At 42.1% G+C, this 13,010-nt stretch overlaps 1 long non-coding RNA gene across 1 annotated transcript in view; it reads right to left on the bottom strand.

Moving 5' to 3' along the window:
• Positions 1-8,861: 8,861 nt before the first annotated feature.
• Positions 8,862-13,010, bottom strand: part of LOC115834687 — a 40,270-nt gene continuing 36,121 nt past the window's right edge. Inside the window, exon 3 of the long non-coding RNA XR_004029573.1 lies at positions 8,862-9,026. This is a non-coding gene — a long non-coding RNA (uncharacterized LOC115834687). The remainder of the gene's footprint in view (positions 9,027-13,010) is intronic.

Here is a 13,010-nt window from a genome sequence, read left to right on the forward strand (position 1 = left end):
CCTGAAGGACAGTGGTGAAGAGAAATCCTCCTGGTGGGCAGAACTTTGAGCAATGTACCTGGTTGCATATTTTGCTTGGAAGGAGAAATCGCAAGACATGTAATTAATACTGATTCATGGGCTATAGCCAATTATTTTACTGGATGGTCAGGGACTTGAACATGATTTGCAAGTTGGTGACAATGGTATCTGGGAAAGAGGTATGTAGATTGATCTCTCTGAATGCACAAAAAATGTAAATATATTTGTATCTCATGTGAATGCTCATCAAAAAGTGACCTCAGCAGAGGAGGATTTTAATAGTCAAGTGGATAGGATGACCCACTTTGTGGATACTAGTCAGTCTGTTTTCCCAGCCATCCTATTCATAACCCAATAAGGCATGAACAAAGTGCCCATGGTGGCAGGGATGTAAGTTATCCCTGGGCTTAGCAAACATGACTTTCACTCACTAAGGCCAATCCAGCTACAGCTACTGCTGAGTGTCCAATCTGCCAACAGCAGAGATCAATACTGTGTCCACAATATAGCACTATTCCCTGATGTGGTCAGACAGCTACCTGGAGGCCAGTTGATATCACTGCATCACTTCCATCATGGAAGAGGTTACATGTGTTCTTATTGGAATAGACACTGACTCTGGATATGGGTTTTCCTTCCCTGCACACAATGCTTCTACCAAAAAGGTTTACGGAGTGCCTTATCTATCATCATTGTGTTCCATACATCATAGCTTCTGGTTGAAGAACTCACTTCACAGCAACTAATGTGCAGTGATGGGCCCAGGGCCCATGGTCATGGAATTCATGGCCTTACCTCATTCTCTACCATCCTGAAGCAGCTGGTTTAATAGAATGGTAAAATAGCCTTTTGAAGACTCAGTTATACCAGCTAGGTGGCAATACCATGCAGGGTTGGGGAAAGATTCTCCTGAAGGCTGCATGCTCTGAATCAGCATCTAATTTATGGTGCTGTTTCTCCCAAAGCCAGGATTTACAGGTTCAGGAATGAAGGGGCAGAAATGGGAGTGGCACCACTCACTATTAACCTTAGTGACCCACTAGTAAAATCCTCTGCTAGCCTAGGGGTGTTAGTTCCAAAGGAAGGAACACTTCTAAAAGGAGACACAACACTGACTCTATTGAACTGAAAATTCACACTGCCACTGGCCACTTGGAACTCTGCTGCCTTTGAATCAATAAGCAAAGAAGAAAGTGACTGTGGTGGCTGGTGTGATTGATCCTGACTAACATGGGTCAGTTGGGCAGCTACTATATAATGGAGGTAAATAAGAGTATGTCTGGAATACAGGAGATCCCTGAAAGCATCTCTTAGTATCACCATGCCCTGGGATTAAGGTTAATAGAAAATGCAACAACCCAGATCCTTCAGGAATAAGGGTTTCGGTAGCTCCATCAGATGAAAAACCATGACTAACTGAGGCATTTGCAGAGGGGAAAGGAATACCGAATGGGTAGTGGAAGAAGATAGTTACAAGCAGCAGCTACGACCACATAACCAGTTACAGAAATGAGGACTGTAATTGTCATGAGTATTTCCTTTTTATTTTGTTGTAAATATATATATAAATATATACATATATGTGTGTGTGTATGTGTACTGAGTAAAAATCTTTATTTTCTTTCCTCTCTTATTCCCTTATCATGTAGCATAAGCTGTACTGATTTTATATCATAACATTTAAGTATTATTAATTATATGTAATACTATTTCATGTATGGGATATCAAGGAGAAGGGTAAATATCTCTCAAGGATTTTACCTCTTTTTCTGGGGAAGAGGTTACTGTGTTTTCAGTCGTATGCAGGATACTTGTAGCATGTTGGGTGGAATTATAGCCTTGTTATTGTCTTTATTTGGAGATTAAGCATGGTTTAAGAAGATTCATGTGGGTGCCAAGTTGACAAGGGATGGATTGTATGTGTCAGCTTGACTGGGCCTGGATGCCCAGATATGTTGTCAAACATTATTCAGGGTGTATCTGTGAGAATGTTTCTAAATGAGATTAATGTTTGAGCCAGTAGACTGGGTAAAGCAGACTGCCCTCCCCAGTGTGAGTGTGCCTCATCTAATCTGAGCCCTAGATAGATAGATAGCCCTAGATAAGAGCAAAAGTCTGAGTAAGGGAGCCTTTGCCCTCTTTCTGCCTGATTGTCTTTTTTTTTTTTTTTTTTTTTTGAGACAGAGTTTTGCTCTTGTTGCCCAGGCTGGAGCACAATGGCACAATCTCAGCTCACTGCAACCTCTGCCTCCTGGGTTCAACCAATTCTCCTGCCTCAGCCTCCTGAGTAGCTGGGATTATAGGCACCCATCATCATGCCCAGCTAATTTTTTTTTTGTATTATTAGTAGAGATGGGGTTTCACCATGTTGGCCAGGCTGGTCTCAAACTCCTGATCTTAAGTGATCCACCTGCCTCAGCCTCCCAAAGGGCTGAGATTACAGGTGTAAGCCACTGTGCCTTGTCCCTGATTGTCTTTAACCTAGGACATTAGTCTTCTGTCCTTGGCCTTAAACTCCAACTTAGACTCCAACTTATGCCATTGGCTTTCCTCATCCTCAGGCTTTCAGACTCAGACTGGAACATACATCATCATCTCTCCTAGGTCTCCAGCTTGCCAACCAGAGATCTTGGGACTTCTCAGCCTCTATAACTGTGTGAACCAATTCCTTACAATATACATGTTTCTCTGAAAAACCCAGGCTGTTAAAATAGCAAAGGGAAAATTGAACGTGGAAGAGTCTCATGTTGACCTTAATGCTCCAGCAAAGAAGTGACACATGTTGCTTATCTTTTCAGCTCATTGGCCAAACCTAGTCACATGATACTGTCAAAAAGGGAGTCAGGAAATACGCTTATATCATGTATATACTTGGAATGAGGAGAGATGAGAACATTTGGTAAACAGCACTAATAGGCACCATACTAAGGAAATGCTACCCTCTTGGAGGCAGAAGGTGCTGTGGAGCTGATGGTTCTCAGCTCTGCCAACTTTTGGGTCCCACTTTGTGTTTCCTAGTGCGGTGTTCTGATCATTATAACAAAATCTTAAACAAGGAAAATAAAAATGGTAAGTAACAGGTTAAATTTTAGAACAGTATTTTTTTAAGGTAGGTTCAAGGCCCTAGACTGAATGTGATGAGGGTGCTGTGACACACAAAGAAGATCATTAAACATTTAGTAACCAATGGTTATTGGGGCCTTGGCTTGACATCCTCATTTAGGAGACAGCTGCACTTGCCTGTATCGATTGAGATGGTGTGTGCTAACAAAAGCTGAAACCTTCAGATTTAATGAAGGCAAGGAGTCATCCTCAGGCAGAAAGCAACTATTGAACTTATTATAGTAGACAAACCCAAAGTTTGATTAATTCCATGGAGCATTGTGTCCAAAAAGAAACTCACTATAGTTTATATAAATCAACTCAATCAGGATCAGAGAAATCTGGTAAATTCCAGTTGACTGGTGGATAGAATGACTCAGATAGGCAGTCAGAAGGATCACAAATAATTACTGAACAAGATTCTCTCAAGCTCCTTCCTGTTACTACATTAAATGTTTAAGGAGTCCTACTCTCTCAGATCATGAGGATATTCTTAATACCTCCTCTCTAAAGCCCTTTACATTACCAGAGATGTAGGCTCGGCCCCTAGAAGGTTGTAGCTCTCACAAAGTCTCTTCCACTTTGAGCCAGATGCTATGAAAAGCTAAAGCTCAAAGGCCACAGCCTTCACTCTCAACCCACTGTTTAACATTGCAGACCACACTCTCTTTTCAATTACATGTATTTCATTAGTTTGCTTATTGATCTTTTGCAAATAATCCAAGTTTTAACTTGAGTATGCAGGTAGAGTAGGAGGCAGGCAAGCTGTGGGTCTGTGGAAAGTAAGGGAGCCAGGAGGGCAGGTGGGTAGGGCTGATCTAGGAGGCAAAGTGCATGAGAGAATTATTAAGGACTGCTGATCACTCAGCAAATGGATGCTGACTCCAGAGGATATTTGTGTATAGCACAAATATAAACGCCACACATAGAGGTGGGAATGAGGAGTAGCAAGAAGCTCTGATGCACTGGATGGAAGGGGTGTGGGAAAGAGAAGAGTTGAAAGATGAGACGGAGCTGAGGGCAGAGCACTTTGATGACTACCGAAAAGCTTTGGTACTCACTTCTTTAGGCACAGGGAAGTCATACAACTATTTTTAGCTGGAGGGTAACTTGATAAAGTGTTGAGTTTTTGTTTTTGTTGTTGTCGTTGTTGTTGTTTTTGAGATGGAGTTTCTTCTGCTCTTGTTGCCCAGGCTGGAGTGCAATGGTGCAATCTTAGCTCACTGCAACCTCTGCCTCCTGAGCTCAAGCAATTCTCCTGCCTCAGCCTCCTGAGTAGCTGGGATTACAGGTGCATACCACCATGCCCAGCTAATTTGTGTATTTGCAGTAGAGATGAGGTTTCACCATGTTGGTCAGGCTGGTCTCGAACTCCTGACCTCAGGTGATCCACCCGCCTTGGCCTCCCAAAGTGCTGGGATTACAGGCATGAGCCACTGAGCCCAGCCAAAATTGAGGCAATGCTTGGGGTTGGCATGGACTGAAAGAAGGAGCAACCCTGGAAAGGACCTCAGTTATGAGGCTATTGTAGGGGCCCACACAATCATTCTTTCAAACTGGTTTCTAATGACAGCCCGCAAACCATCAGGGACAGATGACCCTACCCACACAACATGTCCATTATTTTCTCCAGGGTAAAAAGTTTCTTTTTCTTTCTCTTAGCATCATAATTCAAATGATGACAATAATTCATTTCCTCCACACTTCTCTCCTTTGTTATAGACACTTCTAGTACTAAAAGAGTAGGAAACCCGTCTTAGGCTTTTCTTATTGTTATCTGATTCCACTGAATCCTGCCTAAGAAGAGCAACTATTATTCATATCTTTCTACATATGTCTATGTTATATACCAGACACTGCTTGTGAGGCATACAACGAAAATTCCTGAATTGCAGCCAAAGGATGCTCAGAGGTAACTTGTGAAATAAACAAATAAGCTGTACCATTAAAGATAACAGGAGGAACGGAGGAACGTGGGCTGCCTGGTCCCCTCCTCAGTCTAAGACACATAACTCCATGAAGTAAGGTGGCTACAATGGAGAAAATCATATCCACACTGAGTCTAGAAAAAGGAAAAAAGGAAACATTAAAAGATTATCCTGGGTTGGCCGGGCATGGTGGCTCACACCTGTAATCCTAACATTTTGGGAGGCCAAGGTGGGCCAATCATGAGGTCAGCAGATCGAGACCAACCTGGCTAACACAGTGAAACCCCATCTCGAAAACTGGCTAGCCATATGTAGAAAGCTGAAACTGGATCCCTTCCTTACACCTTATACAAAATTAATTCAAGACAGATTAAAGACTTAAATGCTAGACCTAAAACCATAAAAACCCTAGAAGAAAACCTAGGCAATACCATTCAGGACATAGGCATGGGCAAGGACTTCATGTCTAAAACACGAAAAGCAATGGCAACAAAAACCAAAATTGACAAATGGGATCTAATTAAACTAAAGAGCTTCTGCACAGCAAAAGAAACTACCATCAGAGTGAACAGGCAACCTACAGAATGGGAGAAAATTTTTGCAACCTACTCATCTGACAAACGGCTAATATCCAAAATCTACAATGAACTCAAACAAATTTACAAGAAAAAAACAACCCCATCAAAAAGTGGGTGAAGGATATGAACAGACACTTCTCAAAAGAAGACATTTATGCAGCCAAAAGATACATGAAAAAATGCTCATCATCACTGGCCATCAGAGAAATGCAAATCAAAACCACAATGAGATACCATGTCACACCAGTTACAATGGTGATCATTAAAAAGTCAGAAAACAACAGGCGCTGGAGAGGATGTGGAGAAATAGGAACACTTTTACACTGTTGATGGGACTGTAAACTAGTTCAACCATTGTGGAAGTCAGTGTGGCAATTCCTCAGGGATCTAGAACTAGAAATACCATTTGACCCAGCAATCCCATTACTGGGTATATACCCAAAGGATTATAAATCATGCTGCTATAAAGACACATGCACACGTATGTTTATTGCGGCACTATTCACAATAGCAAAGACTTGGAACCAACCCAAATGTCCAACAATGATAGACTGGATTAAGAAAATGTGGCACATATACACCATGGAATACTATGCAGCCATAAAAAATGATGAGTTCATGTCCTTTGTAGGGACATGGATGAAGCTGGAAACCATCATTCTCAGCAAACTATCGCAAGGACAAAAAACCAAACACCACATGTTCTCACTCATAGGTGGGAATTGAACAATGAGAACACATGGACACAGGAAGGGGAGCATCAATCACACACCGGGGACTGTTGTAGGGTGGGGGGAGGGGGGAGGGATAGCATTTGGAGTTACACCTAATGTTAAATAGCGAGTTACTGGGTGCAGCACACCAACATGGCACATGTATACATATGCAATTAACCTGCACATTGTGCACATGTACCCTAAAACTTAAAGTATAATTAAAAAAAAAAGAAACCCTATCTTTACTAAAAATATAAAAAATTAGCCGGGCATGGTGGTGGGCGCCTGTAGTCCCAGCTACTCAGGAGGCTGAGGAAGGAGAATGGTGTGAACCCAGGAGGCGGAGCTTGCAGTGAGCCGAGATGGCACCACTGCACTCCAGCCTGTGTAACAGAGCGAGACTCTGTCAAAAAAAAAAAAAGATTATCCTGGGTTAGTAGAGAAACTGAGCTTTAAGAAAAAGGAAGCTGCTATGTTGAAAGATTAAACAAGGAAAACTAAGTTCTGACGTGGACACAGAAAGGTCTTGGTAGGGAAAAGAAATGAAGAGTGAGGTCCATCGCCAAGGGGCATCTTTCTGGGTTACAAGAAGCAAAAACAAATGCAATGCCTGTTTCTCAAGCATTTGTCTTGTGCCAAGTGCTCCACGTGGCTCCTCTCATTTCATCCTCTGCACAGTACTATGAAATATGAATCTGAGTTAGTATCCCCATTCTGCAGACAAAGAATCTGAGGCTTGTCTAAGGACACAGCTAATAAACAGGTGGTTACAGATTCCACCCAACTGTTGAGCTCCAGAGCTTATGGATTTAAGCACCACACTTACACTGTCTCCACAATCCTAATAGTAAAGTCTCAGAATCAGGTCCAGTGATCCATCTCTTGCAGCATAGCTACATCTAAATTACATTTCCCTGTACTTCCCAAACATCTACGTGGATATTCTGTAAGTACTTCTTTTTGAAAATGTCCAAAAACATCTCTTTATCTTCTACCACCCAATGCACACCTCTTCCTGCATTCTCTAGTTCACTAAAGGTATCATCTTTCTCCCAGTAAACTATCTTTAATCAGGGGATCTCTCAATATATAAGCAGTTGCTAAATCTTGCCTGGCCTTCTTTTGAGATATTTCATATGATTCTAAAGTCACTTTCTATTATAGCTGGCCTATCCCTGTTCTCTCCTTCTGCAATCCACTACCCAACTGCCTCACACTGTCAGTGTGGCTATTTTTCTTTGACACCAATGAAGGAGACCCTCAGTGACATGTCAGTTAAGCCTAGACTCTAGAATCAGATAACCAGGGTTCAAATCCAGGTTTCCATATTTACCAACGATGTGACTTCAGCAGACACTGAAATTTCCTTAGTTTCAGTTCCTAAACACATTAAATTGGGATAATGATAGTACCTATCTCATAAAGTCATTGGAAAAACTAAATGAGACACTTCCGCCTCAGACATAGGAGAAGGCCCCTGTGAAATGTCATCAAGATCGTTGAAGTTAGTGACAGAGTTTCTTCCCTGATCAAAAGCCTCTGTTGACTCCATTTCGCTTACAAAGTGAAGTTGGAAGAAGTGTTCATCATAGTATTCAAATCCCAAAGGAAAATTCCCTTGATCTACCTTTCTAGACTTCTTCTTTTGTATCCAAGCTCTCCTCCCCAGCTATGCTATGCTCTAACCAGAGACCACTCACAACTCACCAGCCTCCTAACTCTGCCCATTCTCCTTCTACACCTTTGCTCAAGGTGTTCCTTGTGCCTGGAACAGCCTTCACCCATATCAGCGATCAAATCTGACCCTTGGGCCCAAACATCACCTTCTCTGTAAGGCATTTGAATATCCCTTCTTCCAAACACCTTAATGGTCTCTCATAGTGCTCTATTTTACCTGTGCCTGCATCGCTAGATTGCAGGTAGCCTTACTGAATGTGCTCTATCTCCCATGACCATTTTTTTGAAGTATTATACTGTGCTGGCTGTAAAGGAAACCTTCATTCTGCACCCTTCCATCCTCAACTCTCCTGTGCCAGTCACCTCTTACTCTATACCCATAGTCACTCCCACCACTACACTTTTCCTTGTGAACAGCAGCATTGGGAGTGATTCTCTAACTCTCCCCTAATGCCAACCATCTTCCTTCTCAAATACACCTGGTCAACACTGGCCCATGCCTTAGAAGGTGGCACAGCCAGTACTAGCATAGGATGACAAATGACTTGCACCAGCCCTAATCAAGACTAAGTTATCTAATACGGGATTTTCCTCATCCACACAGTAGGTTCTTAAGAAATGAAATTAAAATACAGCAGTGGTTCTCAAACCTGTCTGTATTTTGACAGGAAGCTGTATTAGTTTCCTAGGCTTCCATAACAACATACTATGAACTGGATGGCTTAAAACAACAGAAATTCAGTGTCTCACCATTCTGGAGGATAGAAGTCTGAAATTGAGCTGTCAGCAAGGCCATGGCTCCCTCTGAAACCTTCAGAGGAGGATCCTTCCTTGCCTGCTCCTAGCTTCTGGTGGTTTGCCAGCAATCTTGTACATTTCTTGGCTTGCAGATGCATGACTCCAATCTCTGTCTTCATCATCCCATGGCATTCTCCCATGAAGCTTTAAGGAATTCTAATGCTTCAAGGGCATGCATGACGTGGCAAAGAAGATTGAGATGGAGACTAGAAAAATAGGGGAAAGCAGGAGAAGATGGGACGTAGGAAGCCAAAGAAAATTGCCTTCACCTACCATTCTGGAATTCTTTTCTTTTGCGTACACTCTGCATACACTCTCTTCTCCAGCTCTGCTGTGCTCTAATCAGAGGTCACTCACAACTCACCAGGCCCCAACTTCACATGGCCATCTGCTTATAAGGACACCGGTCATATTGATTAAGGGCACACTCTACTCCAATATGACTTCATTTAACTTTAGCAGTTACATCTTGCAATGACCTATTTAGGAATAAGGTCACATTCTTAAGTATCAAGGTTGAAGGTGTCAACATATCTTTTTGGGGGGACCCAACTCAACCCATAAATGAAGTTTTTAAAAATGCTGTCACTAATATTCCATACCCAGAGACTGTAATTTAATTGGCCTGTGGTGCAGCCTGGTCTTCTGAAATTTTTTAAATTCTTTAAGCAATTTTAATATGCAAACAAGTTTTAAAACCAAATATCAGGAGTTCATATCAAGGGGTTTTGGCGTCAGGCTGCCTGGTATTGAATCATGTCTACACCACTTACAAGATGAGTGACTTTGGGAAATTTGTATAACCTCTCTGTGCCTCAGTTTCCACCATTTAAACTGAAGACAATAATATTTAATAGTACTTGCCCCACAGAGAGGTTATAGGAATTAAATTAGGTTATAAAGGACAGCATTCAGAACTATGCCTGAAATCATATCGCCCCTATTATTACTATAGTTCAGGCATATTTGCACCCTACCTTTAAAAGCCTCAATGGTAATATTCAATGAAGACTGTTTAGTCTCTATTTTAGAGATGGGGCAAAGACAACACATAGATATTCAATAATTTACTCAAAAGTCTGTGAGGAACCCTAGAAAGAAATTCAGGTCTCCTATGTACAGATCACAGCCCAGAACCCCAGGAAGCCAGAGGTTTTCCATCCAGGTCCCAGGGGCCACCACAATGTGGGGTGAAGGTGAAGGACTGGGGTGGAACAGCTCAGTTTTATCTGCTTCACATGTTGATACCCTAAAGGATTTTGTTTGAAAAGGGAGCAGGGCTTCCTATGGCTTAAAAAGAAATTAGAAAGCACTGTTTCTGATTATGTCACCATAAACCTTCTAAACTGACAGTTTATCGGGGCTTCTGCCTCCTCCCTTTCCTCCATGGAGCAGAAAAGCCCCAGAGAATTTCAGGTGGCTGAGGGCACTCCAGAAGAGGAGGTGAGTGGACATCTCCATGTTCTGTAAGAGGAGAGATACAGACAAACTCTGTAGCATTTCAAAATGTCTGCCCTCTGCTCATTACTAAAATTTGTGTAAGGGGGACTGAGAATTAAGGCCTCCCAAGGCTCCAATCAGAGTCATCTCCACTGAGAAATGCAAGATGAAATGGATGGAGCACTCTCTTACGCTTCTAATCACCAGGAAGTTCAGGAAATTGGAAACGCCCCAGAAACAACATGACATATCAAATACCAGAGCCTGGGTGATCCATCACCATCATCATCACTGTGGTCATTACCATTCACTTCTACTCCACAGACAGCCCATAAATCAGCTTGTAGAGCTTTTTGGATCGCTGAGTGAGAAGCACTGAATAAATGTCAGCTGGGATCATTAGAGATACCTTTCACTTTAGACAGATAAATGTTAGTGAGTCTGTGGTCAAGGAAGCACCAATAGGGACCTTAGCTATTTCCAGGGGCCCCAAGATACTAATAATGGTTTGCATAGTCAGAAAATTAAGATAGAAAAGGAAAGGCCCTTCTTATCCCACAATATTAAAAATATTCCACAAGCATAAAAACTCATTTACTGTACTTGGCTTGTGAAGGGACATATTTCTAGTTCATGTTGAAGTTCCTCCATGATGGTGATCTGAAAATACGCAGAGAGCCAAATAATTTGTGATATGAAATGCATCAGGACAAAACTTTGAAACCTTCACTAAGGACACTGGGACCAAGCCAAGGATGCTTATAGGAAAGGCCACTGCCTGTGCGTTCCATTCTACCACCATGAGCCCTCTTGTGTCTTTTTGCTTAGCCTTCTCTTCTCAAGTGTTGGCTCTATGCAGTGTGTCCATTCTGTACCTAACAGGCAGCTCTCCAGCAGCAGCTCCAGAAGCGAAAGTTGTGTCTAGGGATTATGACTGCTCCTATGGAAGATTGCCCAAGACTTCCCAGCATTGGGACGCTGTGTTTTCTAGACCTGAACTGATGCGTCTCTTTGTTCAGAAAGACAAACTTTCATCTTCTAACATATTCCCTTGTGTGTTTGCATCTGTGTGTTACTTTGGCCTAGGTTATTGGTTTCCGTTGAACTAAGTACCAGGCCCACATGGAGGAGGGGACTGTCTTTTTCATTGGTTTTCTATTGTTCATTGTTTGCTGAGTGCATTCTCAGTACAGTATTGGATGGATCTTCAAGGTCCCTTGAGGCAGAAAGTCCCAAATAAGGAGACAAGTGACTCATACAGAAATTGCTCTGCTGGGAAGAAAAGCCAAGTTGTTCATGGCCTGTACATGAGCCAGGTGAGTGGGAGTATGTTTATGCTAGAACTTCCAAAGACTAACTTCCAGTGAGGCCCTCTGGGGACACAAGGCTCTAGTCAAGTCTGTCTTTGGGGGAATGCTTCTTCCTGCCTAATAGAAGGCAAGGCCACAGGGGGATTCTGGAATTTCCCGTTTAACAATTACACGGATTATATTTGTCACTGGGACACAAACACCTTTTTCAGTGCTATATTTATTTTATGCTTAGAAATGAGATAGAATTGAAAAGGCAAGAATGGAAAAAGTTTAGAATTCAGAAAAGAATATATCAGCGTATTGGGCTCAATTCTGTTCTTCAAGGTTCCTCTTCAGGCAGGATGGGGCTTTAAGACTTAAGAACCATTCTGTCTTTCAGACTGCATTTCAAGAGCCCCCATAGAGCCGCCACAGAGAGCCAACTGGAACCTGAGCTTCAGTGATACAGTTGTTTACCCACTGGAAGCAGGGTTGGCAAAACCTAGTGAATTATTTTAGAATATAGGTAATTCCACGATATTGTGTTTACTTTTGACACAAACACAATGCAGGCTGGCCTCTTAGTGGGAAGGGAGGATTGGATCCTTCTTTTCTTTTTTTCCCTGACTCTCGTCCACATTATCTATTTGTTGTTACTAATTCAGTATAGGTTGGAGTGTGGGAAAAGGGGAGGAAAAAAAGGAATAAGAAAACTCTTCCCTTATGTAAATTAGGACTGCCCTAAGATGGTTTTTACTCTTTGGGCCAAGCAGATGTTCAAAACTGATTCTTTCTTTCTCATGGGCATTTTTGTGAATTTACCTGAGGCTCCCTTCCCAGGCTTCATCTAGCTGAAACTTCAGTAATTTTAGAAATTTTTCCTCTATTTGCCACTCAATCCTCACCATCATCCCTGGGTTTTCTTGCAATCTACATAAACTCTTTCCTGTGGGAGTTCCATTATGTCTTCCAAATGTCCCTCGATCTTGAAAGACCAAAATGCTGGAAAGAAGAAAAACAGACAGAAGTGAACACTACACTAGTTTCTACTTGCCACCCTCAGGGCATTTGCCAATTTGCTTTGTGGAACATAGATGCTGAACAAAGATCAGCAGCCAAGAGTTTCTAACAGTCTCATTGGCAGGGGAGTTGAAAATTGGTGGATAGGGCTAGCAAGGACGCTACAACTTGAGGACTCATGATCTGAAAGAAAAGCTAACTGCAGAGATGTAAAGTGGGTATTATATGTGCAATTTTTCCTGGAGGTATTTTCCAACTTCTAGCTGCACATGTGTGAGGCAAGTTGCCAAGAAAACAAGTAAAAAGCAGCTGCTAAGAAGCTAAAAATCTAAGCAGACATTTCAGTAGTCTCATGGTGCTGGAAAAAATTGAAGTTCATAGCCTGCCAAGAAAGAGAATCTCTAATAAACATACCAGGCTCACACTTGAGCTCCTTGA

Source organism: Nomascus leucogenys, chromosome 4 (genome assembly GCF_006542625.1).
Source record: "Nomascus leucogenys isolate Asia chromosome 4, Asia_NLE_v1, whole genome shotgun sequence".
NCBI classification, from domain to species: Eukaryota; Metazoa; Chordata; class Mammalia; order Primates; family Hylobatidae; genus Nomascus; species Nomascus leucogenys.